The sequence below is a fragment of the Cygnus olor genome, chromosome 5 (assembly GCF_009769625.2).
Source record: "Cygnus olor isolate bCygOlo1 chromosome 5, bCygOlo1.pri.v2, whole genome shotgun sequence".
In the NCBI taxonomy this organism is placed as follows: Eukaryota; Metazoa; Chordata; class Aves; order Anseriformes; family Anatidae; genus Cygnus; species Cygnus olor.
In genome coordinates this window covers 23,461,210-23,487,291 of record NC_049173.1, presented here as the reverse complement: position 1 = coordinate 23,487,291, position 26,082 = coordinate 23,461,210, and the positions used below count along the sequence as shown (strand labels likewise).

The 26,082-nt window shown below is 49.0% G+C and overlaps 1 long non-coding RNA gene across 1 annotated transcript; it reads left to right on the top strand.

Moving 5' to 3' along the window:
- The first annotated feature begins 16,597 nt into the window (after positions 1-16,597).
- Positions 16,598-26,082, top strand: LOC121071537. Its single transcript, XR_005820678.1, has 3 exons — positions 16,598-16,831; positions 22,560-22,687; positions 25,512-26,082. It is a non-coding gene; the product is annotated as an uncharacterized LOC121071537 (long non-coding RNA).

Here is a 26,082-nt window from a genome sequence, read left to right as displayed (position 1 = left end):
GTCCCTACCAGGCTTAGCTGCTTTGATGCAGGGACCTTCGCAAGAAGAATTAAATTAACGTGAAACTACAGCTAGTGCTGCTTTAAAAAGTTATGGGTAATAGGAATTTTATTAAATAGCTCCATGGGAAAAGATATGCTAGAAGGGTGGAATTCATAACTGATTTTAAATGGCTCAGATACTGAACTGCTTTTTTTAAATCAACATAAAAAACAAAGAAAGAAAGATTTCACCAATCCTTAAGAAGTAATGAAAGCCTTGCATATACTAATATTTATAAATAAATGATAAAAAATATCATCAGAGAATCATGGAATGTCTTGGATTGGATGGGACCTTAAAGTTCATCTAACTCCAACCCCCCTGCCATAGTCAGGGATGCCACCCACCAGATCAGGTTAGCCAATATTTACATGTGCAGATGAGCAGATCCACAGGAAGTACATTTTGTCATGTGAGCAACTTCCAACATAGGCTATACCACAAAGAAACTAGGAGAATTGAGACATGTTGACCAGTGAGAGGAGTGGAGAGAAAAAGGAAGGATTCCTTTCACTATCCATTCATTACGACCTTTTCACTCTCCATCCATTCACTACATGATCTTTAAGGTCCCTTCCAACCATTCTATGATTTATTCTATCAATTTCCAACTGGAAAAAAATCTTCCAGTTAGAGTTCAGGTGGCTCCAGTGTCTCCTGAGAAGTCAGCCTGACTGTTGACGTGAGGGTGCTGCTATGGCTGCTCAGTAGTCATCTTCAATACATGACTGAGTGCTAGGCTTTAACTCATTACCCCAGCAAGTCTCTGTCCTCTGACGTCTGTGACAATCCCCTAGCTACTCACAAGTCTATGGACATTTCTTGTACACACACACACACACACATTTGTCTTTCTTCCAAGCTGAAGAATGCCACCCATTCTATCATTCCTCATAGGACAGACTCTGATGGTCCTTGTTTCCCTTCTCTGAACCACTCCCAGATGGAATATATGGGAATCAGAATCAGAAATGCAAAAAGCATTCAAGACATTGGGGAGTTTGCATGGACATAGCACTGTGGGGTTTGTTGTTGTTGCTCTCTTTTCCTTTCCCAATCATTACTACCATTTTATTGGCTTTCCTCAGCTGTTACTGAGCACTGAGGCGAGTTTTCACAGAACCATACACCAGACCTGCAGGATCTTACTCCTGAATACCGAGGCCCACCGTGGAGCCCACCCTTTTCTACGTGAAAAGCACGGAGAGGGGCGGCATGCCTGCCGTTTTACAATCAAGAGCACTTACTTATTCCTAAGAAAGAGCTGCGAAGACACCACTCCTGCGACAAGCACGGCCACTCCTGCAGGGCTTTGCGACTGCCCGCGCTGGCCACCAGATGTCCCCTCAGCACCAGCGGTGGAGCGGGGAGCGCGGCCGGGGGCCTCCCCTCCCTGCAGACACCAGGCCCCGACACCCAGCGGCCGTGCCCGGAGTCCATTTTCAGCCCCTCTTCTGAAAACGGCTCCCTGGCTTCTTTCCTAAAAAAAGAATGCTAAATATCATGCCCTGGCATCTCTTGGTGCCCACATTTGGGGCGTGTACGGGGAGGTGTCCCTGCTGCAGGACGGTTTGGGGCCCTCTCGGCCCCACTGAGGTGCTGCAGGTGTCCACAGGCCCGAGTGCACTTGCCCATCATTTCTGGAAGGGCTGCTCTTTAAAACTCACAGGTCATTTTTGAGCCCTTCTCCAGCGGCACCAAGCTTGTTCACCAAGTAGTCACAATTCATTGCCAGCATAAAATATCTATGTGGTTCTTTCCCCCGCAACCCCAAGAACTCCCATTTTGAGTCTCTTTTTCAGCCTCAGAGGCATGCATTACAAACATCAAAATGTGCAGGCTGAGAATAAAGGCTTGGGGCTATCAGCATGTTTGGGACCAGCTAACGATTTTGTATTTGTACAAAAATTAGTGGTTTTCTGGTTTTGTTTTTGTTTTTCATGACCGGCAACCACTGTCACCTCACAGAGAAGATGATTTACAAGATCCCAGATCTTCTTCCAAAATGAACCTCTTGGCTTATCAGCACACAGATGCTCTATGAGTCAGTTAAGCTGGATCAGAGGTGAGAAGTTTCTCACCGTTTCTAGACTTGTGTGGAAAAAAAAGACTAAGATTGGCTTTCTGGGTACCTGACAGCAGAGAGAGAGGGCTGTGCTCCACTGTCCAGAAAGCACCGTGTTTGTTCTGCAGCTCAAGGGTGCACTTTTGGGGGGGGGGGGGGGGGGTAGCACGTATACACTAGGAAATATCTTCATCTTTTATTCCTACAGCATCTTGGGTTTGTCTTGCATATGTTACACATGAATCTTTATCTCATGCACAGTGCTGTTGTGTATTAGTCATGCATTACTATTCTGCTTAGGTTTGCACAGAACTGGCTGCCCAACTAAACTGATTTGTCCAATTATCACCCTTAAGATTCTAGATTAGCTACAGCCATCAAAAACACACTCTCCTGTAAGAAAACAGCATAATCAAATATAGATGGGTACTGGCCTGCGGCAGATGTGACTTTTATTTATTCAAGTGTCCACTTAAACTCCAGATTCAACAATGATGTGGCAGCTAGGTTGTACCTTTATACCACAGAAAACCTACAGGGAGACTGGATGGTTTCTTTCATGCAGAGAGAGATGAAGAATTTGTGCCCAAATTTCTAGCTCCAGAAGGGTTTGATAAGTTAAAATTATCTACTTCACCAAATGCACAAAATCAAAAGAGAGTGAATCTCTGTGGAGGATCTAGGTGAAACCTTATGTCCTTTTGTGTGGCTTGATGCAACTAAAATAGCAAAAAGATGGAAGTGCCAGTGAAAATTTTAATTCTCCAAATTCACATGCAAGCAAGCAGTGCAGGGGAGGGATGTGGTTGCAGTTCATATTGTTGCAGAGTCTCTCTAAACACTCTCGGATCAATAAAGCTTTTTTAAGCTTGGTGGAAGCATTTGTCCCCATGCTGGCATTTCAGGGATGAACTGAGGTAGGTGCTGAGCAGGGATGGTCCGGGAGTGGAACATGAATTGCTCGGTTGATCCCACACCTGTGAAATGGTGCAGAAGGAAATGTTTTGGCTGCCATAAATTAAAGCAGCTCTGAGACTCATCTAACATACTTCAGGAATTCAGCCTGCCAGCACAAAATTGGGCAGTGTGGAAAGCTGGCAAAACAAAATCTCTGCATATTACATGGGCTGAGAGAGTGACACAGCTGAGTAACATTTTCAGATCTCTTAGAAAGCAAATAACTACCATTAAGTAACATGTTTTGAAAACACAGCATGCACACCACAGTATTTAATGTGCTAGCTAGTTTAGATGAACCTCTGGATCTCACAGGGAAAATCATAGTTCTGTTACGGATCTCACCTAGCAGAATGAGGCCCAATTCGGATTGATTTCCTAGTGCCACTGAAATACCTATGACAACATAGCATTGCATTAAAAAAGACACTGCTAATAAGAATCTCTAGAAATCTCAGAGTAACTATAAAATCTAATGCTATATGCAGTTATCTCAGCTTGTTCACGTTGAAGATGTTTGATCTGTCTAGCTGAACTGGCCAAAAGGGTTTTGGCTTTACTTTCAAAGAAGAAATCTCACAGGCTGCAGAAGTGTGTACACTGATACCAGTCTTCATCTTTAAGCTTGCATCAATAGTTCTTTGTTCCAAAGGCCTCCCATCCATATAATATCAAAAGATGTTCTGCATTTATCAGTGGACATAAGCCTTGTGCAAAGGGGTGTCCTGCAGCTGTGCACAAAATCCAGCATCATGGGACTGGAAGCATGCAGTGTACACTGCAATGGGCAGTGTGGCTGAGATGCTTAAGTTCCCTGTCTACTCAAACAGTAAATCCTCACCTGGATATATCAGCAACTTTACAAATCTGAAGAGGTGATGGAGATGGTTACATCAGGTACACATGTGCAGAGAAATACAAGCAGGGTACTGGGATCAGCTGTTTAACATCTTTGTCAGTGACACGAACAGTGGGATTGAGTGCACCCTCAGCAAGTTTGCCGATGACCCCAAGCTGTGTGGTGCAGTCGACACGCTGGAGGGAAGGGATGCCATCCAGATGGATCTGGACAGGCTTGAGAAGTGGGCCTGTGCGAACCTCCTGAGGTTCAACAAGACAAGTGCAAGGTCCTGCATCTGGGCTGGGGCAATCCCAAGCACAAATACAGGCTGGGCAGAGAATGGATTGGGAGCAGCCCTGAGGAGAAGGACCTGGGGCTGTTGGTTGCCGAGAAGCTTGACATTAGCTGGCAACATGCACTTGCAGCCCAGAAAGTCAACCGTATCCTGGGCTGCATGAAAAGAAGCATGGCCTGCTGGGCGAGGGAGGTGATTCTCCCCCTCTGCTCTGCTCTTGTGAGACACCACCTGGAGCACTGCCTTCAGCTCTGGGGCCCTCAGAATAAGAAAGACATGGACCTATTAGAATGGGATCAGAGGAGGGCCATGAGGATGATCAAGGGGCTGGAGCACCTCTCCTATGAAGACAGGCTGAGAGAGCTGGAGTTGTTCAGCCTGGAGAAGCAAAGGCTTTGGGGGGACCTCATTGTGGCCTTCCAGTACCTAAAGGTGGCCTACAGGAAAGCTGTGGAGGGACTCTTTGTCAGGGAATGGAGCGATAGGACAAGGAGTGACGGTTTTGAACTAAAAAAGGGTAGATTTAGATTGGATGTTAGGAAGAAATTCTTCATTCAGAGGGTGGTGAGGCACTGGCACAGGCTGCCCATAGAAGCTGTGGATGCTCCATCCCTGGAGGTGCTCAAGGCCAGGCTGGATGGGGCCTTGGGCAACCTGCTCTGGTGAGAGGTGGGGGCTGGAACTGGATGATCTTTAAGGTCCCTTCCAACCCAGACCACGACTCTACGATCAGAGCCTTACCGCTGCTGTACAGCACATGGAGCAGCCCCCAGGCCTCCCCAGGCCTCGGGGCTCGGCCCTGGAGGTGCCGATGCTGTGGCAGTGCAGGCGCAGGATGCGGCCCCGCGCCCCAGGCACCTCGCCGGCTCTTCCCCCGCTTCCACCGCGCAGAGGGCGCTGCGCCCTCAGCAGTGGCTGCCCAGCGCATTCCCGGGATGGAGCCCAACCGCTGGAAGGAAAAAAGTCCCGCACACACACCCTGAGACAAAAATAAATAAATAAGTAAAAAGACGAAAACAAACTGTGCGCTGAGGAAAGCTGCTCTGAACCCCTTGGAAATGCCGCCAGACAGCAGGCTGCTGAGGGTGCCTCCGGCCCGGGGGCGGCGGCCAGGCATGGCGCAGGCTTCGAAGGCCGCTGTCCCGACAGGGACCCGGTCCCGACAGGGCCCCCGCCCCGCCGTGGGGCCGCTGCCCGCCGCAGGCCCCCGCCGCCCCCGGCCCCCGCAGCGCGGCCCCAGCGGGGCGCAGCGCGGTGGAAAAGCCACAAGGCGAGCTGCTCTCTGGGGGGGTGGAGACAGACACAGGCGGAGTCAGATCGCAAATTCTTGAACCTTTAACATCCTTTCTGTAATTTGAAACATACTTGTTCCCATTCCAGAACCCTTTTTTTTTTTTTTTTTTTTAAATTCCTTCCTTGAGGCTGTGGAAATACGTTCAGGAAAAAAAAAAGAGAGAGGGAGGGTGAGGGAGAGAAAGAAAAGAAAGGAAAAAAAAAAAAAGAAAAGCAAGGCCACTGCTTATCGGAGGCTCCAAAACAAAACAGAAACGTGAGAGCTCAGCCCTCCCCAGCACAACTGCTGGCGGGCTCAGGTTTCCGTGGCAGGGTCACGGCTGCGGCAGCTGGTCCTGCCCGAAACCAGGCGACCAAATCCTGTCTGCTCTGCAAATGGCAGCTACCTCCTCCTGCTTCAGCAGATCTCGGTGCTGTGAGGAGAAGGAGCCGTGAGCTGGGCACTGATTTGTGCCTGCTAACCTTCAGGGGGGGATCGCCTCCCCTGGCTTTCCTGCCCAGGCCAGCCCCTTCCAGCCACCCCCTGGTTTGCCCCAGGGAAAGGGCTCAGCACCCCTCTGCTGTGGGCTTCAAGGCCCCCAGCTACTGCGGCAGGGAGACGGTTCCCATGTTTAGGGTGGGGTGTGCACATATGGGAGAGGAAAGCTGAGCTGACGCACGCTGTGAAAGACTTTGGATGTCACTAATCTCCCCAAATGGCACGAAGCAGCGTGCGGCGCTCTTCTTGCATCAGCCAGGCCGTGGGACCCACTCCTTTCCCCCTGGGTAAACCACAGCAGGTGATCGTGCTGGTGCAGCAGGGCTTTGTGTTTGCTTTGTGTAAGGAAGCAACGATTACCAGGGACACCAAACACCACCCCAGGTCAGAAGTGTCCTGAAGCTGCTGCTGGCACACCAGCAGTTGCAGTGCAGCTGCCGTGCCAGCGCTGGGCCGGGCAGTGCTGGAGCAGGGCCGCTAGGTGGGCAGCAGCAGCGCCTACCCCGCTCCCGTCCCACAGAAGGACCTGCATCCCGCCCTTTCAAACTAGAAAAACAAAGCAGAGGGGAGAAGCTTTCATGTTTCTTTGCCATTATCATAGGTCTTGACTGTGTTAATGCGGTATCATGTTGTTTACATGTGTATGTATATGGATGGGTGTGAGCAACCCTTAAAGAAGGCGTGAGGTTTTCCAGGAGAGAGTCAAGCGGGCACATGTGCATCACCGGAGGCAGCTGGATGACTGCCGAGCCGGGAGTCACCTCTGTGCGTGGGGGAGAAGTCATCCAGAGGGAAGGGCAGGGACTCAGCGCAGGACACAGCCCCAACCTGCTGTACTCCTCCCTGTCACAGCCACTGCTCTGCACAGCCCAGACATTTCTGTTTCCTCAGGTGTACAGCTGGAGGAGAAGGACCAGGACTCTGTGGAAGGTGGGGATGGGGCAGATACTTTTATCTTTTTGGAAGGGACAGAGAGACACTTCAGGGTTTCCCCACAGCCAAATTGGGCCTTTTAGCCACATGCCCCTTGTAGGATGGCTGTAGGTTATGCAAGGAACTCGTCTCCTTAACCCAGCTCCTTGCAGTACAAGTCACTGATACTCTGCAGATTGGCAGGAGACACCACAAAGCCCATGTGTGCTTAAATATTTCACATCACACAGCACGTTATTCTGGCTGCCTGCAACACTGCAGCATTTGGACTCCCTCCCTCTGAGGAGATAAAGCATCTTGATAGCTTAGCTGTGTTTATCCAGACACCCTCAGGACAGTCTTTGTCTCTGAAGCTGGAGAGTTGGAGCTCACTGCATCATCCCGTTTTTTGAACGTTGTCCGCAGAAAGGAGCCATCCTGCTCAGGGCACCCCCATTGTCTCTGTGTCCATCCTTTGCCCTCAGCCTGGATTGCTGCTTTTTCTAGCCAATACAATGTAACATGGTGTCCTCTTTATCACATCTCTATCACTTTTTGGAATATAAGCCCTTGATACAAATACAAAGGCTCTGACTTTTTCCTAGACATCTTGGATACCAAGGGGTTATTAGTGCTCTGTTCTCAGGCACCTGTTGGCAATTGCCCCCTTCTCTTTACTGTCATGCAAGCCTAGTTGCAGTTGCTGTTAATATGAAACAAAACTTCAGTTAAACATGTATTATGCTAAGTTAATTGCTTTGGGGTGACATTCTAGAGATACATGTGACTCACTGAACTAGATGACAGACTAAGTAACGAGTTCTTTTTCCTGGTCAAGTTTTTAACAGCAGGTTTCTCCTGCCCTCTTTACAGTGAACCCTGTCTCACAGGTGGCACACGAGCCAAATGAAATCTGTCCCTATAAGGATTGCTCTCTCCTGCTAGTTTTTACTCTATCCTAGTCCCACACAGTTAAGTCATGTCCAAATAGCTGAAACAAAACTGTTCGGTCCCCCCAGCTGAAAGATTTTGGAGGACGACACCTGGACTTCTTGTGGACATTGTTAATGGACGAACTCTGTAGACAGAGCTCCTATCCCAAGCCAGATAGTGTGTTAAGAGGTGATGGTGAAATATCAGCACTTGTCAGCTCACCAGAAAGGAAAATGTCCCAGCCCATGCCCTTCCTCCCCTGCTGCTTCCCTGTACTCGTCACAACTCCTGGGCACCATATGTGGACCTCTACAGGGCTCATGATCTAAAGCACGCAGCATGCCAAAGGTATGTGGGCCAGAGCCAGCCTGCAGCTTGTAGCCTTCGCAATGATAGGCATCTCTAAAGGGATATTAAGTGCTTCACAAAGGTAGCTGAAAATTCCCCTTACATAGGGAAATCTCCGTAAGATGCTAAGCTAAGGGAGGCATCCTACCCATCTGGCCATGCTGCAGGGACAGGTGGCATTTGGGCCACAGGCCAAGAGCTCCTTAGCTGTTCAAACCGGGGACCTTCATGTCTTCAAGAGTAAAGGAAAGTAAGAGAAGCTTTTACCCATCTTTGCCCCTGTATCAGGCCCTAGTCTCAGGGGATGTGGCTGGGAATATCAGCAGGCAGACAGAAACCTTCTGTTTTATAAATATCAGCTTGAATCCAGTTGCCCATTCCCTATTGGGCTGGTTATTCATTGCTGAGGTGAGTTTGAGGATGGGACAAAGACGGCAAGAGAAAACAGCCCACACACAGGGGCAGAGAAGAAGAAAGGACTAACAGGACTTGGAAGAAGAGAGCTGTACCTGTCTCTGTTGACAGAATTTTGTAGAGGCTGAGAGGAGACACTTTATAACAGGCTGAATGGAGTCATAGCAGTGCTGGGAGATGGAGGGGTGCAAACGTGCAAACATATGCTCTCCATGACTTCACTCTCCGTGAAAAGCAGTGTGAGCTGCTTCACATGAGGTGAGCACGGAGGACTGCTTTAGTAGCCTCATCTTCTCTGCTAACCTCTAGCAACTGGATCCTGTTGAAGAGAGAAGAGCACATAAGCAAACCTGAAATGAGGATGAGACTCCTGAACTCAGTATGACTTCTAGCTGCTTGTCCCAAACACAGCCTGTGACTCTGTTCCAGGCTCTGGAAAGCCCAAAAATGAAGGGATACAGGAGGTATCTTCCTGTATCCCTGCACAAAATGGAAGCAGGGTGGTCTCTGGATGACGGCAGGGTGCAGGGAGGCAGGGATTTCTGAACAGCAGCCTCCCTCTTGACACTGATTCGCAAGGAAACATTTTGTCTAGCAAGTCTGTTTCTCCCTCTTATTCTTTCCTTGCCTTCAGAAAACGGTGCAAATAAAGCTGAGCTGCCTTGTAGCTTGCGAATGCCTGTACTATACTGTACAGCACTCCCAGGAGAGGAGTAAAAAAGGGTAAAGGACTAATATACGTATTTGCAAGGACTTGTGTCCATGCCAGAAAAGGGTGTGATGCAGAGTCCTGCTCCAGGTCCATTCCCCAGCCTTGTTCCCATAAGCTGTGACTTTTGCTAATTCCAGTCCTGGGGCTAGAAGAAAGTAAGACCAACAGTTCAGTTCACTCTGACAGGCCTGAGCCCTGCTTAAAAATACGAGGAAACCTCCTGAGTCAGCAGCTCACTTGCTCCTACTCTTGGAATAGCTGAGATTCCCGGACACAGTAACTTGACTCTGCTCCTGGCTCAGGGCAGCCACTAGCTGAAAGGCAAAATAAAATCCCCTCCTGGCCCATTAACGAGGCCTATTCTGGGTTCAGGAGAAACCAGTCTGACTGATGAACTCCCCTGGCTCAGGGGCTCTGGCTGGGGCTGGGAGAGTTCTTCTTTCCTTATTCAGCAGACAGGAGGATGTTAATGGAGAGCATATGGGAGGGGAGGGAGCACTGTGGATATTGCTGGAGAGCAGCCAGGCTGAATCAAAGCCCCAAGCAGCCTATTCTCCATCCGGGCAATGCTAAAACAGGCCATGGAGAGACAAGAAGTCCAGCTGTGATATGGGGGAGTTGGGAAAAAAGCTCTCTGCCTTCCCCAGCCTTTTTACTCCCACTCCAAACGGGACAATGGCGCAGCATTGTCACAGTCCCGTAGGCACAGTATTTACAGTGGAAGCCTTTCTGGGCAAGAGCGTGCCTCAGCCAGGCACCCCATCCTGAGAGTCCTGCTATAGATTTCAGGGAAGCAAGAACTGCCTCTGTGTTTGCAAAGTGCCACCTAATTTATGGTGCTATAGAAATGATGAATTACAGCAGTGCTACGGGCTAGAGATGGAAAAGCCCTGTTAACTCCTCCAGTCCATCTCCCGGAGCTGATGCAGGACTGCTGCCTCTCACACATTTCCTCAGTTTCTGTCTGGACATGTTTTGAACAAGCAAGCAACTGAGGTTCCCAATTTTTCCACTTCTTAATTCTGCTTTAAAAATAACGCCCGATGTGATTAATGTAGTATGGGTTACCCAGCTGCTTGGATATGTCAAGCAGGACGGAACAGAGTGCATCAAAGGCAGCCCACATCTGCCTTACCTTAAAGACAAAATGGAGGACTTGATCGCAGCTTGAACTAAGAAGCCTCGCATTAAGTAGGAGGGCAGTTAGAATCAGCTCCTGTAAAATTAGGCGTGTCCTTTTTGGCTCCCGCCGCTCTGTTAATACAGCCCAGACTGAGGCAGATTTTGGGCATCCATGATGCTTGGCCTTGCATCATTCACCAGAGCTTAATTAACGAAGGAGCCTGGCTTGTTTAGCCTAGCAAAGGGGGATATAATTGCTATCTATAAATAAATACTTCAGGGGGTGAACACATGGGGAGGAGGAAAGAGCTATTTAAAGATAAAGGACAATGCTGGCATAAGAACAAATGGGTGTAAACTAGCCATGCATACATTTAGGCTGAGGATTGTCAGGTTTCTAGCGCTCAGAGCACTGAAGCTCTGTGAAGGCCTCCCAATGGGTTTAGGGAGGCCAAAAACCATGCTGACTTTAAGAAATATACGCATTTACTGCAATGATTGTATGATATGGCTGCCTGGGCAAGCAAGGAGCTGGACCAGAAGCCCAGAAGGAATGCCCTGAGGTTCTGCGGGCTGCTCCAAGTACGGGAGGAGTTTTGGCTAACCAGCTGCACGGCCTGGTAGGAGCAAGGTGGGGAAGAACTGGAAGACTAATAAACGTGAGAAATTTAAACTCAATCTTCATCGTATTTTGGGCAGATTATGAATCCAGGTCAAGCTGGAACCTGATACTAACCCCTCTCCAATGGCCGTGCTGGCTGGCTTTGCTTAGGGAGGGTTGTGGGGGCAGGAGGAGAGAATCAACAACAGTCAGGAAAAGAGTCTGTGATTAGTTTGCGTGAAGACATACACAAGGGAAAAGAAGAAAAGAATTGATGATTGATTTTGCTGCAAGCAGGTTGAGGCTGGGAAGCCCACAGTTCTCTTCTGCCATTCTCAGAGGCAAAAAGATTTCATGAGCCAGGGACAGCAGCCATGGGAATGCCTTGTCGTGTTCTCTGGTGGAATAACAGCTCAGTCTGACCTCAGGCTGAGACCAATATGTGGTGCCCTGCACGCAGGAATCCTTCGCTATAAAGCCAGTGTCACACAGACACTGTGTGGGTGTTTTCCCTGTGGCTGTCCTGCAAAACAGCCAGAATAGGAGACGTTGACCCTTGACTAAGGCATGCCAGAGAGGCAGATGTCCAAATCCTACCTGCCTTATCCAACTGGAAGCTATAACAATAAATCACATACTCCAGTTTACACCAGCAGCATAAACAAGGTAATGGACCTTATACCAGAGGAAGATGTGTTGTAATATAGCGCTTTGTTTCATCCTATTCCTGCTGGGAGAAGAGGGATGAGGGACAGCCTGCAGAGACAAGACAGCTATACAAGTGGCACATATCTCCCTTGTATTGGGGGAGTTTTCCTGTGGGAATCTCCTGCCTGTTTGAGTTCTCTCTATGCTCCATAAGCACTGCAAAGCAAATTTAGCAGAGACCAGAGAATCTATCTCAAAATGCCTTAGGGGGGACAGAGAATAGGGTATAAATGGAACTGCAGTGATGTCTCTTCTAATTCTTGTAATCTGTCACCCAGCTACGACAGTGATAGGTGCTTTAGAAATCCACAGACAAACTGAATATGATTTGATCACATTAGTGATGGCCCATGCATCAAGAGATTCAGAGGTTTTATTCAGAAAAGCATTAAAATAAAGGTGGTTGTACTTCCAAATCTCTTTTGTCTGGGAAGAGGATATCTCCTAAGGCTGGCTTTACTCCTGACATTTCTCATTCTTTGCTTTCCCTCACATATCAGAAATACAACACGAAATGCCTTGTCTTGCTGTTTTCATAATACTGCAGTCAGCCTCAGCAGGAATCCGAGACAAAGAGGGTGGGAAGTGATGAGCTGAGTCAGGTCTGAAATATGGTTCTTTGCACTGGAAGGACGTAGACGTGGCTTCTATTTAAGTCACTGGTTCAGGTCTTCGTGACACACCGTGGCTCTTGACATCAGCTGCAGGGTTTCCATCCAGCTGCTAGCTAACTCTGGGTAGTAGCCTAGGAAACTGAGAACTGCATGAATGAAAGCAACAACACACTGGCTGGGGAGCAGCGCACATGGGAAGCCTGTCCTGCCGCTACTTGCATTTTCCTGGCTGTGTGAAGCTTAGGCATTTTTCATCCTCCAGGTCTCAACTTCTTGGCCTGGTAAACTTCATCAAGTGAATCAACTTTAAAAAAGACGAGAGAAGATGAGGGGAAAAATGATTTTCCTTTGAGGGGGGCTTTTTCCCTTCCTTCCTTCCTTCCTTCCTTCCTTCCTTCCTATCTTTTCTTTCTTTCTTCCTTTCTTTCTTTGAGATACAAACCAACAGGTTTTTTCCTTCGACCTCCCAAAACCAAAGAGAATTTATGGGTCATTTTCACATTTTTAACTGACATTCTAATTTTCTTCACAAAAGCACTTCAAACATTGAGAACCTCAATAAATCTCGAAAGCACATGGCTAAAAGTGTTCACACAGGCTGTAAAATTGTAACTCTGGATTTGTACAATTCATGCTTATGGTCACTCATGTCAAGCTTTAAAGAATCTACCACTTCAGCCATCTCAAAAAGGCAGTAAATCTAGATTAGGTATTGAAAGTGCTTAGGGAGTCTGGGTATTTGTACCAATGAAATGCCAAAATATTTTACTGACATGCTCCATTTTTTATATTCTTTTACTAGCGGTTATTTTTTTTTTTATGTGTATATATATATATTTATGCTGACAGTTAAATTTTGGCAATTTTTAGTTTCAGCTGGCTAAGCCTCCTCCAGTCAAAACAAGAGGCTGACCAGTTTCACAGACATGGCACCCTGGGCAGAAGACAGTGGAAAACTCAGATCTGTGCATGCCCGATGTAGTTCAGGATACATCTTTTGAAGCTCTGCAAATGTCACACAAAATTTCTGGCTATTTCCACAGGAATGATTCACTGGGGGGCTGTTGCTAAAGAGTCTGTGCTAGTCCCCAGTGTCCCCATGCAGGGCTCGAGGTTGTGGCACTGTTGAAGTGAAAGGGGTGACTCAGAAGGGAATATTTCTTCTGTGTCAGAAGCACTTTAAAGCACCCTGGGGGGGTCATGCAGCTAGGAGAGTAAACTGAAGCCTCTGAGGGATGTCCACCATATCGTGCAGTTAAGAGACATCTAAATCTGCCTTAGTACCCAAAGCAATATAGCTGCATTCATGTAGCTCTCTCACTGGACTACTTACGCTCTCTTTTAAACACACGCACCTACCATTGGTACATTTCTTTCCTGACCCAAATCAGCTCTCCTGTCTAATTTGAACATCTCTGGATGATACTGCTTGCTGCTACCCAGGCATCACCAGTGGATCTCTCCACTGGAAGGGTGCCAGGAGCACGTTTTATGGATGGATGGCAATCACTTAGAAGAGGCTAAATTCCTTCTGGATTTACTAAGAAGTTACACAAAGCTGGTGCATAAAAGATTTAAATGTAATTAACTAACTCAGACCAAACTCACTCAGCATGAAGGAAGAGTGGGAGCATTCTCAGTGAACCCAGCTCCAGTCCCAGGCACTTGACATCCCCACACCAGGCAAAGGATCCTGATGCAGTTATAAACGGCTCGTGGTGCTTTAGTCCAAACAGTCGGGGCCCTGATCCCCCACCTGGGGCTCCCCCCACCCTGCGCATGGCCCAGGACCCCATTTCATCCCCCGGGGCCACCAGTCCCTGCCCCAGCAATGCCATAGGATGCTGGTCTCCAGCTCCCACAGCCTTGCCCTGCCTGCCCACCCTCAACTCGTTACCGTCCCTATCCCCGTGGAGGTGCCCAGTGCCTGGGGTTGGGCTGCTCTGGCTGACCCCAGCTGCCCTACACCTGGTGGGGGTGTTGGGATGGGCTCTGGCTCTTTCCTCCCCATTTGCTCACTTCAGTCCAAGTTGCTGAAATGAATCATCAGATCAAGCAGTAGGTCACAACTGAGGTGCTTTCACCAAGCAAAGTTGGTCCATGGCCAAAACTGCTAACCAGAGGCTGCGCTGGGCTGCAGGGGGCTTCAGATTTGCCCTATAGATCCTCCCATCCCATGCTGGGCTGAGGAAGATGATTTTAGCTTTGCCAGCCACATCTAGAGGGACATGCTGCTCACCTAATGTTACATATCAAAGCAGTGACACAGACAGAAGACAGTCAACCATATTCAAGGCCTCCAGTATCACAAAAATGGTTGAACAGCATCATGTGCTAGTGACCCCGAGAAATCTGCTCCAGGAGCAGGAGTCTGCTCCAGGTCTCTCAAGTGCTGCAGTAACATCAACAGCAACAGACTTGTCCCGTATAGAGGCAGCCTTTTGTGCTTCTCATGGCACTTCTGGGTACAATTAAAAATAAATCCCCAGTGTAACAGTGGTACAGAATGTAGGGTGCTTGTAAGGGATCTGTTTTTACTTTCTGGCCACAGCGATACAATCTGGGTCAGTATGGATGGCACATATAGCCATGTGGAAGATTTCTTTCCTTCCAGCTGCTCCTCATTACCATTTGCTTTTAGTAATTTCAAGGAATACTGCAGCTACCCTGTCCAAGTCTCTGTCAGGCTTTCTTCCAGACAGAGGGATTCAGGTGGCTTTAGTTGTTCCATTTTTTTTTCAAAGAAATTTGAGTTCTTCTAACACAGTGTAATAAGGGCACTGTGTCCCCAGGAGGGACTAATTCTCATTTCCTGGCCCAGTGCTTGAAGTAGGTAAGTTACCAAAACAATTCTGCAATCTGTGGCTACCGTTGCACACTGGAAATGGCATTCTTAGGAGAAGGCTAAGCAATGAACCTCTGTTTACAAAGGAAGTTCAGTGAAGTCAGGACTGGTCTGCCCCACGTGAAGTACAGCGGGGCTCCAGCAGTCCCACTAACACAGCAGGAGTGGTGCCATGGGCTGCTACAGGAACCAGCCGCGGACATCCAGAAAAAGTGAGAGAGGCACCAGTGGTGTCAGATGCCCGGGAAGGCCAGGTGCCATCTCCTCCCGCCGACCGCTCGGGCCGCCGTCTGGGAGCGGTGCCCGGCCAGCCATCTTGCTCCAAGTCAGGCTCAGAACGCTACGTTTGCCAAGCAAGAAGGAACAAAAATGTGTTGAGCAAAAGATTTAATTTCCCAGTGTCTACAGGGAAATCAACAGACAATGGGAAGCAACATAAAAAACATATACATGAAAGACTGTTATTTAAAACCAGTTGACATAGTCATTTTCAATGGAATCTGGCCGGCTCTAGCCAGTATTTAATTCAAAAATTCCTCAGGAATGAAGGTCTTTTGCAGGCCAGCTTTATTTGGCTGAGGTTGGGCTTTGCTTTTTCCCACATCCCGCCTGCTGAAGTTAGAGGTTGATGGCATGCAGCCTGATCCCTCTGCCTCTTCCTGCGACGGACGCATGCAGCCAGTATCATCTCTTTTTTAAATTGTCTGCTGAAATGGCTGTATGCAACAGCTGGAATGGGGCAGAGAGGAACAGCATAATCTGCTCTGCTTTCCGAGAACAGAGCCAAAAATTACCTGACAGAAGATGCCGTAAGGAAGCAAATAAGCTAAAGTAACCAAGTACAGCCCAGAATGTGTTATGTACAGCCCCATGGCAGAAACAGCCCTCCTACACGATATCTCATAAGCCCAAAGTGCTGCAACGAGAGGCTTTAGTGCTTAGTGCACAACAGCAGCAAGGCACTTGCTGCTAGCACTAGACATTGAAAAATAAAACAGTGACATACGTAAAGAACCTCTTCAAAGCACTGACCAGAAAAGATGAGGTGATCGCTCTGTACCCTCTCAGATGTGCAGTTGAGCTAGGGGCACACAGAAACTCTGGCTTTACAAATGAGGGATAGAAAAATTCGTCATTCAAATGTTCGCCAAGGCATATAGCAGGCAGAGAAGATAGCAGGCTGATGAGGTTTAGGTATTCCCATTGTAAAACCCTTCACATGACAGTAGTACGGCAGCCCACAGGTAAATAGCACACCCCGCAGCACTGCTCCTCTCTCCCATGCATCCCTCCTGTCTCCTGGCCCTCAGCCTGCTGAAGCCAAGGCATTGCCTCTTGCTGGCTCCAGCAGGCTGGGGGGGCAGTCGGATACCGCAGCTCCAGATGTGCTCTGCCTATTCTTTGCGACTGTTCACCAGAAAAACAAAAACCCTGTGTCGCTATGGAGACTGTATCTCCAGCTCCGATGGGCCCAGCGGGCGGCAGCAGCCTGTGGCTGTCGCAGTGCCGAGGCCTGGGCCTGTGCCGGCTTCTCGCTGCCACGCAGGCCCTGAACCACGGGGCTCAGAGGGGCCAGGACATGCCAGGACGCCCAAGGAACAAGGCAGTGGTGGACCCAAGGGTCTGGGTTCAAGATCTGGTTCCCGGAAAGGTACGTTAAAGGCAGACTGAGGTGAATTTGGAGGCACGCAAAAGCTGCACCAAATGCTGAGAGTCTGCGTGAAGGAAGCTGGTAGCTGCTGCTGAGGTGAAAACATTTTCAGAGGAGTTAATGATTGTGGTTACAGAGCTAATACTAGGAACAGTGGAGAAACTAAGCAAGACCTTTATGCAGAAGGAGAAGTTTTTTCCAGGAAAGCAGCGGAAATGCCATCTTTTGAATCATTTAGAACTTCTAGCTTACTTTGTAAAGGAAACAATCCGCTGCTGGTCCCCAGGAGACACATGAAATGAGACCAATTAGGGCTTCTCCAGCTCTAAATACTAGGACTGTGCAAAGACATACTTTATCCTTATTATCTTTGAAAGTGAAAATGAATAGGGTGTGTCCCAGCTGAATAAAAATCAGGGCTTGCATTATGTAAAAGCTAGAGAAGATGATCTACTCTGTCCTTAAAATTTCGGAAAACACGAGCACAGGGTTACCAGATGAAGGGGAAATATCTGTCCGTGAAGTCCAGCCTTAACGGTGCCCACCTGATGAAGCCTCAGATGCCAGGAGAATCCCAGGTAACCCACCTGGCAGGGCACACTGCAGGAATTTTCTCAAACCAGGGGAGTGACCCTAAAGCATGAAACTCCTACCTGTTTTAACTGTGCTTTGTATTCACCATATCTGACCATCACTACTTTCCCAGGTAAATAACATTAGTGATCAGGGATCATCCAGACCATTTCACAGCTCAGACTTAATTATCAGATCCAGTTTCAATCCTGGTATAAGATGGTACATCCTAATCAAAACCACAGAAATCACCAGAATTGTAATGTTACTTCTGACTCTTTGGCTCTGCAGCGAGCGGCAGGACAGGGATTCACAAAGTGCACACAGTAACCCCACTAATAAAGGTTAGATTGTGGGGTTTCCAGAAGAGCCATATGCTGGGTTATCCCATGGAGCAGACGTAGATGCGCAACCTTCTAGATGTGCTCACCAGAGCCCTGGGAAAGGTCTGGACGGTTGCCCACTCTCCTCTACATTTTTTTTCCCCAAAGCAGTTTTGCTTCATTACTGCTCAAGAAACTGAGAACGGCTGTTGACAGGAAGAATCCCTATTAGCAGAGACACCCTCCTGGAGGTGGTGAGGAACAGACATTAGGCTGCTGTCTAACTCATGCACCAGTCCAGCTGGCCGGGGCTTATTCCTCGTGACATCTGCTTTCAGAGGTACTACCATCCATATTAGATTCCGTCAAAAGCCATTTTGCCACCAAGCTGCATCACTTCCTGGGACATGTGTCGCTGCAGGGGGACAGACCACCATGCCCCATTCAACATCCTGAAGAGACAACATCCACCCCAACAACAGAGACAGGGGAGTTACAGAGCCTTTGTTCAGAAACATGAGAGGTCTCCCCCGCCGCGGAGATATGCTGCATTTGGCTGGTTAAAATGAAACAAACTCATAATTTGCTGTTACTGGTGACATTTGCTCTGAAGCTGTCTAACTCCAGACAGTGTTCCCATCAGAGCTCAGACTCAGAGCTGTCTGATGGGTGGTACCTGCTCAGAGGACGGCAAGGTAAGGAGATGCTACAGGATGGGGTGCTGAGAGTTCAGCAGGTGGTGGGGCACGATCCCACAAGCCAGGGCTGTGTTGGGCACGTGGCTTAGCTAGAAGACTCGTCTTGTTTTAAAAATGGAAATTCCCTTCCTGGTCCTGAAAGAACGTGTAGCCCTGCTGGAGAACCGTGGTGTTAATTTATACTCCAATTTGAGCAATTTCATTTTGCTTCCTAAATTTTCCATATCATACATGGCTGGATGCAGCATCCCGCTACTTCAAATGTTGCACAGTGTTGCTATGCTCTGTTAAATAACTTCCTCCTTCCTTGCCAGAAATAGCTACTTTTCAATAGCAAGTGAAGAGATACTAGTATTTATAGTTTCTAGAGCTTGATGTTGGGATCGCTGGGATATATCAACATAAATCGATGGTTTGATTTTGCTGTCTGGAGAAGAAGCAGTTAATAGGGAGTAGCATCCAGTACGGCCAGTTTAGCCAGTCCACCAGTACCTACCAGGAAAAGGAGATTTCTGCCCAACCACTGTCTCCTCTGCCCTTCCTGCAGGTCTTTGCATTCAGACAGCCTGCGAGACAGAATTTTGGAGGCTGAAGAAGACAGGGTACTTCTTTAGCACCGTTGTAAGCCATGTTTTAGACCCTGTGACTGAGCACTGAGCTGTTTCAGACTTTCAGCTGGGTGCTGATGTCCCCCTTCACCTGGAGTCAGCCTTCTGGACCATAAGGGAGGCGAGGAGAACAGTCAGAGCTGCTGGCAGGGCTATCGGGAGGGAATCGCTGCTGGCAGGGTGTCTGGGGAGGTGGATGCACGCGGCAAGGCGGTGAGCGTGCTCACTCGCCCTGGGGCTGATTTAGCTCAGAGGTGGTACGGGAGGCCTTGGCCCCTCTCCAGCTCCAGCCTTCCCGAATTGCATCACGGGTTAAAAGCAGGAGGACCGAGGAAAGCACAGCCTTGCTCAGCCACACATGGAAATAAAGAAACATCTACAGTAATGAGGGGAATCAAGGGAAAGGAGGTGAAAGGAAGGAGGGAGATAGGAAGAGAGGGAGGGAAGGCGAGGATGGCAGGGGATCCTTTCCAGCCCTGCTTACAAGGTGCTGGATAATTCATGGCTCTTGTTTACACTGCTCCAGACCACATCACAGACATTCCCGGCTAATGGCTTCCATATGGAGCAGCCATGTGCTGCCCAGCCTCCCCCTCGCTGCGCTGGGGTCCCTGCCAGCAGAGGAGTGTCTCCCTCCAGACCTTCCCACCCTCCCGCCTTGCCTGCTGCTATCACTGGGAGGATTGGTGCATGCGCTGTCTCTCCCCAAGACGCTGCTGTCAAGTCTCCGTGACCCAAGAGAAGGGGGCTGGGATAGACCTCGGGGAGTGGAAGGCCCTGTTAATGTGGGGCCCGCGGGATGCACGTGGAACCCGATGCAGGGACACCCAGCCGTTCTGCACGAGCCCAGCCGGAGTCCAGCAAGGATTATTAGCTCTGGCGCAGCATCAGCCCTGCTGGACCTGGGCTGCTTCCCAACAGGACCACTCGAGTGTCTCCACATCGCGCGTCCCAGCACTCTGGGTTTGGGAGGGTTTATTAGCTTGGGCGCCGTGCCAGACGTGAGCTGCCTTTCGTGCATCTCGATAGTGCTGGGGCTAAGAGAGCCTCACAGCACTCACAGCACAGGGGGAAGACACCTGCTTGGCTCCAAAGGAGCCCCACCAGGTCTGGCCATGTCGGTGCTAAGCTGGGCTTAATGGGCCCTGCTGGATCCAGCAGGATGTGTGCGAAAACTCTCAGGTGTCTTTGCACCATGGAAGTGGACTAGCCAGAGACAGTAGCAAGGAGGGGCTGCTGCAGAGCTGGATAAATCGCATCCAGAAGATCCAGCCCTCAGCTGGCCCAGAGGTCAGCAAACGAGGCCTGAAACCTGAATTCAGACTGTCATGACTGTGCAGAAAATTCAGTGAAGCTGGATTCAGACCCAGGCTTCCGAGCCAGTTACAGCTAATTTATTATTGTGAGTGTCCCGCTAGGTGTTGGAGGTGTGGTCGTGGGTTACAGGGAGAGACACCGGGAGATCAGCCCCTCGCCCTGCTCTCTTTGTTTCTGCCTCTCCTTCTCTCAGCGAAGCAATGCATCCCCAGCATCTGTCGCGTCTGATCTGCTCAGAGCTCCAACGAGAGGCGGGCGAGGAGCTGAGACGGGAACAAAACAGATTCCCGGGCCGTGACGAGGAGCTGAGATTCCTCACTGCGCCCCGTGCGGGTTGCCCTGTCATAAATCATCGTTTGTCAAATTCAATAAGCATCTTTAACACAAAAAATGACGCTATCTCCTGGGAGCCCCAAGTGCCTGAAATTCTGCACAGATGTGGAGAAACCAAAATATGAGGGAAGGGGGGAGGACAGAGGGGGAGGAGGAAGGGGGACAAGTTTTGTATGGCAGGAAGGGAATTTTTCCCCGTGCCCTGCTCCCTCCCTGTCCCTGCACACACAGCCGTGCTGTGTGCGCTGCAACATAGAGCTGGCTCCGTCTATGCACGTACAGGTTGCGCTGCACTGTATCGGTGCCTAACACGCTGTGTATAAATAGGGATATATGCAAATACCCACGACAGCCATTTTGTGTTCCCCTCGGGACCACAGTGCCTATCTCCAAAATGTAAGATACGAGCCTCCAAAGCTGCTTGAGATGAAGGAGCACACAGAGGATTGAGCCCAGCGTGCAGAGCAGGCACCCCAAGGAGGCAGCTCGTGCCACGCCGTCACATTTGCAGCGCTCTGCACCCCAGGCTCTGCTCTGCTTGGGGGAGCTCCACCAAGCTGGCCGGCACCTAGGGTGGGCAGGGATGAAGAGGGATGGCCTCCTGAGGATGCACAGCCGGGCGCTGGGGCTTCAGCAGGCTCGGTCTGGGGATGGCACAGTGCTCTGGGACCAGCAGGGTCCTGTGCGGGCTGAGCCTTTCCTTCTGCTGGCTGCACAGCCACTCACACCCCTGTTAATGGATCACGCAGGCCGCTGCAGACACCTCTCTAGCCACCTAGCACTGTTTGTCCCTTCCGTGATATGTATGCTACAGAGCAGCCATTTTAGAAATAGTGAGAAGCTTCCCAAAGCCTCTTACAGAGGCTGTTTTGAATCCCTCTATTGCCAAACCAGGCGGATACCCTGGTGCCACAAACCTAATTGCTCAAGCTGCAGAGGGGCGGTATGAAAATACATTAAAATTCCAAATCAGTATTTAAAAGATCTTCAGTAGATAAATATGCCTTGACTTTGAAGGTCAGAGTATTGATCCATGCGGAGGCTAGAAGCACGTACTTTGAGCTGCACTTGTGATCTCCCCTTTGCTGTTATTATCATTATTGGCATTATTGTTGCAGTAGCGACACCTCAAGGACCTATTCACGATCCAGCTGCCATTATGTTGGGGACGCAGAATTCAAATGGAGAGACGTGTGCTGAACACCATCTAATGTGCAACAAAACCACCCCGAAATGTGACAAAACAGGCACAGAAAATCCTTGTGAGGTGAGCTCTGTGCTGCTGCGGCCGGGCTGCTTGCACAGCCTCCTGTCCCTGGGACTGCAGCTGCAGGCGAGCACGTTCCTGCGTGGCAGAAATGCAGGAGCCCTGCCGGTAACCTCGCTCACGGGTTTCTGCCAGACGGGTTTCTGCAGGGGCAGCGTGAATTCCTGGGAACTGGGTGGTTGCTCGGGCAGCTACCTATGGATCGCGTTTCTCTAGCAGCCCTGGTTAACCTGAATTCACCCAGGGAAAGCGAGCTTGGGTGTGCCTCCGTGTTCTGCAAATGCACTCCACAAATCCAGCTCGGATAGCATGCCTGGAGAAAACTGGGGAAAGGCACACTGTGGTATTACACAGGTCACTTACTTCAGACATGGAAGTGATTACCAGAAACTGGGGTGGGGGCAAGTAATCTTAAAGAAATAAATCAACCCTCTCCCTCGCCGTAATTCCTTCGCGACAGCTTTCCAGTGGGATAAAGCTGTCGGTTTTTTACTCCGCAGGGAGATACCAGAGTCTAACACTGCATTGATTCAGGTCTGATTCTTGCCTCACTGCAGTCTTAGGCCAGGTAAATTCTGCTTGGTGAGAGATATCAATATTCTTTCTCAGACTGCTCCCAAGGAACGAAAGCTGAGGCGATTCTGCTACCTACACACCTCTCCCTTGACACCTTTTTAACCCTGTGATGAGTTGCAGTCCAATTCGCAGCATTCATGAAATCTCAGGCAAAATCTCAGGTAATACATTTCATGAAAAGGAATGGCTGGATAAACTGGTGCAACCCAAATTAGTGCCTGCACGGAGGGGCAGGAGGGCAGACATCCGCAGTGTTACAGGCTGGTTGCAGGCAGCTGACCAGCCCGCCTGCACTGCTGCCCAGTCAGCACACAGGCAGCTCACATATGTGCAGTTTCCTACCCAAATGGGGTGTTACAGAGGTGTACAGGTAACAGGGCTACTGTCCAGTTTGGGGAGAAGTCTCTGGGAAATCAAGCACCACTTGATTATGGAAGATCCTTTTGTCAGTGGCACCTTCCTGAAAATTACTGCAGGAAGGGGAAGGAAAAGCTGTATGTAAATGTTTTGAGCACATGGCTCTACAGTTAATGAACACGATAGCAATATAATACACATACCCATGTATCTGCTCATACCTCACATTTCTGCTAACCCTCTAGGGTACCGGCAGCAGAAGTTCACAAAAACAAAGCAAAGGTCATGATGCTGACAGAGTATCTTTATTGCTAGACAACTCCCCAACCCACCCGTGATAAATTAAGGCCCTTATTCCTGCTTAACCCATAACCTTTGTAGTAGACCCTGAAGGTCATCCATTTCAAGTTTTCCAACCTGGGGCTGGGGGCAGGTAAGAGATCCTCATTCAACGGTCCCTTTCCTTCCTGCCTGACGTACAAAGCAGTTCAGATGGCCTCAGCGGTGCATCCGTACCCCCCACGGCACAGGCACGCAGAATACTTGCACAAACGCAGGGCGGCGGAGATAAAGCTGATAGTTTACATGCGACACATGCCCAGACGTGTTCCCTCCCGGTGGCGCCCCCTCTCCCTTGCGCTTTACACATTATAGAAGAATTTTATTCTGTAGTATGCTCTGAGGAAGGCGGCATTTTGCCAGATTTCAAAATGGCCTCATTTATCACCTAAATCCCCTATGAAAGCTAGGGAATAAGGTTTGTAAAACAGCCCAGATTAATGAGGCTGCATCTACATCTTAATAGCTTTTGTGTGTGCACAGTACTTCTACATGCATTCGTGCGCAATGTGTATTTCTGTGCTTCATGGGCTCCACTTACTCCTCTTACCCGGTGTATCTGCATGTGCTCGTGTTTCTCTCTCATTCTGTTTTCTGTGCGCAGCACAGAAAATCTCCTTCTGTGTCTGTAACTGCTCATGCCACACACAAGTGAAATCCTCCCTGTGAGTATCTCTGGTTTTGCAAATGCATTCTGTGTACGGCATCTATGTACGCCTGAGTTTTGGTATCAGGATCGACTGGTATGCTTGTCTGTGAGTTAAAGCCACCACTTCGGTGCTGGCTCCTTAGGCAACGGAGGCCCATATTTCAGCCCTGTGCTGGCGGAATTTCATTTTGCTGCTATATATAAGAATTCTGGTGAAGTAATTAACAGGAGCCTCCAGAGGCCCGGTTATGAAAACAAGGCTCCACGTGCCTGCTTCAGAGGAACCTTGTACTCCTTGCAAACTCCTCCAGGCAAGGAAGATATTGCAGCTGCAAAGGGAAACAACCCAGGGCAGGGAATGGCGAGCACCGAGGTCGGTTTCTCAGTCCTTGAAAACAGCTTTAGCAGAAAGCTGGAAAATGCAGCAAATTAGAAAACGAGGTTCCAGATGGGATCGCAAAAGAAAAGGGCATCAGCTCCATCTACAGTGATTAATTTTTAAATTACACGCCAAAAAATAACTCAAAAAGCATTTGACCTATATCAGTCTAGTGGCCCTGATCATCTCTTATGTGGGACACGGGGAATACTTGGAAATTCCCCTCACAGAGTTTCCCCTATGGTTCTTTCTTTGCAGCTTCTCCCTGGATTTCTTTTTTCCTTTCCGTACCGATTTCTCCTTCCATCCCTCTGACGAGGAACTGCTGCTGCTGCTCCTTCCCTCCCCTCTCCCTCCCCCTTGTCTGCTGTCAGCCATTTCACTTGGCTTTTTCTGCTCTTGCATTCACCAGAGCTGAATTCAGTGACAGCCCCTTGGCAATTTCCCTTTGCTGGTGACTCAGGTAATTGGATCTGGTGCCTTGGGGAGCTGCCAGGCATGATGTCACAGCTCTGCAGAAAAAAATACCCTATGTAATTGCTTGATACACTAGCTAATGTCTCATCCCGGTGGAGGGAGGAACTCGGGGTTTGGGGGTTGCCAAGATTTCTGAGACTCAGGGCTCTGTGGTTGAGGTGAATAAAGAATTATCTTCGTTTCTTGCTTACACAGGCTCTTGCTTGTTTACTACAGGCTCGTAAACTGCCCCCTGAGCAGGGAGTCCGAGGGTTCATAACAAATACCGCAGTCCCTTTATGAAAAGGGAAGGACTGCGAACCCTTCATTAAACAAAAGAAAATGGGAGTGAAACATCAATATAGCACAAGAACAAACAGCTCTACATACTATCGTGTAACCCTGCATTGGGGACTATTCTGACCTTTTAAGACATTTCCCTGCTAGCATTTGAATGCACTCGGATACCTCAGTTCTTCCAGGCCGGCAGGAAGACCTCTCTCTTATCCTAGTTGCAAGGAGCGGATCTGGAGGACAGGCATGGGATCAGAAGGGGTCAGAGTTAGTCTCAGGGTAGACATCAGAGTGTATCTCAAATCATTAAGTGAAGCAGCATGATGAGAATGAGCTAATGGATGATTCTTGCTAATACACTAATAAAATGGAACTTAAGATTTCTGGCTCACCACTGCACTGCCCCATCTTGCTTGGAAAAGAAACTCTCTGGAGTTTAGTATTCAGATGAAATTGACTGTTCCAAGTTCTGCTTTTCAGATGTTTTATGTTGATCTTCCTTCTTTTGTAGACTGAAGGGAGTCCAGCCAGGAAGGATCTGGCAGGGTGAGATGTTTGGGCCTCAGCTCTCTTCCCACAGTTCATCTGCAAAGCAAAAGGCTGAACCCGCCGCTAGAGGTACTGATTGCTTTGCCAAGAGGAGGGGATGGGACTATGAGAATTCAGAGAGGAAACCTTTGATTGTCTCCATTGCATGAAACATTTTCCCCAAGCAAAATTGGGACCTGGATGCGACAAAGTACTTGCAAACGCTTCAAAAGACCTCACAAGAAAATGGAAGCTTAGTGGCAGATCTGACCTGTTCTGGAACTCCAAGGCAAACAGATGGGTTTGCTGCAATAGTGCTTTTGTCCTCTCCACTGCTGCAGCTGAAATGATGTTGAGTAACCTGGAAAACTCAGCAAATCCTCAGGAATAATCAATCATTTTTAGGTAGGTCACATGCTCCTGCTAGAAGAGATCAGTCCCGACTTTCCACCGTGCTCTGTCCAACTCCGCAGATGATAATAACCATACCACTGAGCTGGTTCTCACACAAGCACAAATATCACATTTCTGAGCTCTCTGTTGAAGCTGTTTGT